Below are 4,094 nucleotides of genomic sequence, written 5' to 3'. Positions count from 1 at the left end.
GGAACACATTATGAAACCAAAACCATAACTGCATTAGTACCATTCAAAAAAAAAAAAAAACTGCATCAGTGCAATATATTATATTAATATATTTTATATAATTATAAATATGAATTTTATGTGAAATGTAATGTATGTATTATGCATAAATATTTATATGAATTATATATGAAATATGGTATGTACTGAATTATTTGACGTGCATGACAACACATGTCACTAGGTTTCGATGGCTATCTTGCTTATTTGATGTTCTTTCTTTCTTTCCTTCCTTTTTTTTTTAAAAAAAAAAAATGGTGAGAATTTTATTAATAAAAGCAAGGAAAAGAGCCCGTGGCCGAGATGGCATGGAAAATACAAGGAAAACAAGAGAAGAAAAAGGAATAACAAACCAAAAAGATCGAGGAAGGTGCTCATCAAACATCTCCACACTCAGTCTAGTAACTCTTGTGTGGGTGAGGTGATTTGCCTCTCCATTAGCCGATCTCTGTTTCAGCAAACCAGGAATCCCTCCACATGATCCCATATCTCAGCTACCATCCATCAACCTAATTAAAACATTAAGGGAATCTCCCTCCCCTAGAAGCATGCCCAAGACTCTGCTATCGAAGAACTTTATTCTTTACTATGCACCGCCCTCACCTCCGCCTCATTAGATTCCTTAAACCCGATAGGCACTGAGAAAGCCCATCTAACCGATCTGTCTTCATCTGTCAGCCCCTTCCAACTCCATCTGGGCCGAGATTCCCAATATTGGATCCATTAAAGTTGAATATAAGCTACTCAGGCTTTGGGGGTCCATCTAGGAGTAACAGTCTCGTCCCCTTCATTACTAAAGCAAATCTCCTTCCAACACCGAATTAGGTCAAAGCCAGAGAAGAAACTAAAGAAAGGAAAGATCCTCACCCAGGATATAATATGCAAGATGACTTCCATTTAAGAAAACTTAACGCCTTTACCTCTCTTTCCATAGAACCTATATGGTAGCCAGAAGCGTCACCCTCCAAAGAATCTTACCTTTCTAGGGCCAAGGCATACAGTACCAACTTTCCAGAAGGTCTGATATGTGGGAACACCCATGAAACTCCAAATCTCCCAAGAATGAGACACCACACATCTATGGTATACCTGCAGTGGGAAGTAAATGATCTACTGACTCACCCGCCTCTACACAAAGAGCGCAGTGATCGATGATAAGAATCTTAAGGCTGCGGAGATGATTGATAATCAGTATCTAATCCTAGAAGGCAGTCCACCTGAAACCACAGACTCTATGCGGCGCATGGATATTTCAAACTATGACTGAATGCGAGGAAAACAAACTAGAAACACTATGTGATGGTTTTTAAGTGTGTATTTGTGCTTATTCTAGCATTTCCTAAAGTTTCATCTTAAAAAAATTCAATCAATTGCATACGTACCCATACATTTCCGTGATTTTACTATATTTCCACCAAAATTTCCAACCGAAACCAGAACACTTTTGTTTTGGTGGAAGCTGAAACTGAAATTTAAAATCTGCCTAAAATATCAAAGCCAAACGTGGCCTAAGAGTTTAAACACCTTTTTTAGACGCATTTCAGTCCAATCTTTAACATAGATGCAAAACCAAAATTCAGCTAACATCAATGCTATTACAAAAAGAAATCCAACAACATAAAAGAATGATAACAATGGATTCAAATCTTGTGAAAAAACATGAATAGTTTGTACACTAAATATAAAAAGTAAAAATTCCCTGCTACACGCCAGAAACAATAAAGATGAATAAAAGAAAAGAACAAGCATCAAATGGATTACAAACTGACATAGTTAAGAGCATTATGTAGGTTTTGTTTTTGGTAAGAGGGTTTGAACCCACAATCTAAATATTGAAATACAAATAACCTTCCAATAGAGATATGGGTCTAAGCCTAACATGCAATACAAATATGTATAAGACAATACAAATATGTAATAAATCATGCAAGATCCCTCGAACTTTAGTAATTAGCTTCTCTTCTCATCCCAAGGGGAGCAGAATTTCTCAGACCTTCTTCCAAGAAAGCTCCAGAATCGCCTTCCCTCTTTGAAGTTGAATTGTGATGGGGTTATTTCTTCTCACGCATCGTTTCAATGAGGGCCTCAACCTCTTCCTTGACTCGCACAAAAATGTTAGGACCCTTGACTTCACTAACATTAGTATGTTCATCAGTGTCTGTGCTCGTTCCATGAGTTTCCTTATCATGGGATCTCTTAATGTGATCATGTTCTTTGGCTCGTTCTGAAGTGTTTTTTTCCTTGGCTTTATTAATAACATCAATGTCTGCTCCTGACCATGAGTTCAATGATTATAAGATTTATCAATATGCATTAATCTCTATACTATATCGAATAGAGTGGGTGCTACTACTTTTTTTTCTGCCAATTTAAAATTGAAAAGGCAAAAAGAACTTTTATCCCTTGAAACTTATATTGAATCAATGAGTTCAAGATAGATATGTCTAATATTCCAAAAAAAAATTGTTAAAGGAAAAAAGAAGGAAATTTTCTCTATACTCATTACTTCCTATTTGGGTTTCCATCAAACCAGTCCATCAGAAAACCAGGGAAAACAAATTATAACAGATGCCTGATGAATTGAAGATTGAAGGAAAAAAAAAAAAAAAAAATTTGTTTCTAGGGTCAGTGATTGATAATTCAGGAAGAAGGTGATGGGTCCGAAAATTCCAAGAGAAAATGAAAATATTTTTCTGCTCCAAAAACAAAAACAAAAAAAGGGTTTTCATCCATAAAGCAGAAAATCCAATTTAAAATTATCCTTTACAAATTTTGAGGTTCCTTCACTATTTCTAATAGATTGGGTGCTTTTACATCTTTCTCTACAAATTTAAAATTGCTAGAGAGAGAGAGAGAGGAACAATTGAAAAACAGGGGATGTTTAATGATTTTAAAATCTCGGATTGAGAACAGAAATAAGAAGAAGCAGATCAAAATCCATGAGAATAGAGACTAAAATGAATATACCTGTCTGAAGTTTCTGGGTCTGGCCTGTTTTTGCTTCCTCCATTGATAGTTTGATACCCTTTTTAGGGAGAAAATGCCTCTTCACTTCTTTAGAACCTAAACCAAGAGACACAAAAACAGACCGCCTTACATAATAATCACATTTTGTCGTGTTGACCCGGTGACTCGAACGAGTTTGCCAATTTTGCTAATGATAATTAAGATGCTGATGTTGGCACTACCATCTTTTGATAACTGCACTAACTCTTCGTGTCTTTTATTATTTGAACCGATGTCAATGGTTATTAGAGTTCTCTAAAAGCTCTGAGAAGCCAATTAAAAAAGAAAAGCAAGATAAGTTTGTGCAATTATTAAAACATGCAATGCCAATGTCAGTAGTCTAATTATAAAGTTAAAGAAAAAGAAGGGGAGTGATAAATCGACTCCCCATGTGTCTATCTCTCTCCTCTTTTCTAGAGCAGAGAGATAGAGAGGAGAGAGATAGACACATGGGGAGTCGATTTATCCATCTGGGGAGTTGATTTATCACTGCCCAAGAAAAATTAAAAACAAGAAGACGCCCCCAGAGCCAATGCAATGCATTAAGCTAGACCTTTTAAACATATCCCATACCTGGCTAGGTCACACCTAATCCCATACCCAGGCGAGTCCACTTAGGACCATAAAATTTTACCATGCTTATGCTTCTGACATCTTGGAGGACCCACTCTGATCCGGGAGGATCGTGATCAAATCCGACGGTCAGTATAAACAACCCATCTTGGATGTACTCGTTACAGCTTGGCTGGACGGATAACAAAGCAGAAATTGTGAAGTTTGTTTGTTGGGTGGGAGATAAGTATTGACACCTTGCAACAAGGAGTACCATTCTAATTTTAGCCCATTTTTGTTTGGGAAGTACGTACCATCAGGGAGTTTTTATTGGCTGGAGAATCAAACAGTTAGTGGAAGATCTCCTAAGAAGACATCCCATGGTATATTGGTTTTGTGAGGAACCGTAGATAGAGTTGTTTTGGGGATAATGATAGTAATCAAATCCTTTTTTCTTTTTCTCTATTGACAATTACATGTAATCTGGGCATCAGAGC

The 4,094-nt window shown here is 36.6% G+C and overlaps 1 long non-coding RNA gene across 1 annotated transcript; it reads right to left on the bottom strand.

Moving 5' to 3' along the window:
• Positions 1-1,751: 1,751 nt before the first annotated feature.
• LOC143845789 (uncharacterized) lies at positions 1,752-4,094 on the bottom strand. Its single transcript, XR_013234527.1, has 3 exons — positions 4,074-4,094; positions 3,007-3,102; positions 1,752-2,311 (listed from the first exon to the last, which is right to left on the bottom strand). It is a non-coding gene; the product is annotated as an uncharacterized LOC143845789 (long non-coding RNA).

Source organism: Tasmannia lanceolata, unplaced genomic scaffold (genome assembly GCF_043159265.1).
Source record: "Tasmannia lanceolata isolate RefF3 unplaced genomic scaffold, GAP_Taslan_0.1 ptg000015l, whole genome shotgun sequence".
Taxonomy (NCBI): Eukaryota; Viridiplantae; Streptophyta; class Magnoliopsida; order Canellales; family Winteraceae; genus Tasmannia; species Tasmannia lanceolata.
This window is presented reverse-complemented; position numbering and strand designations above follow the sequence as displayed.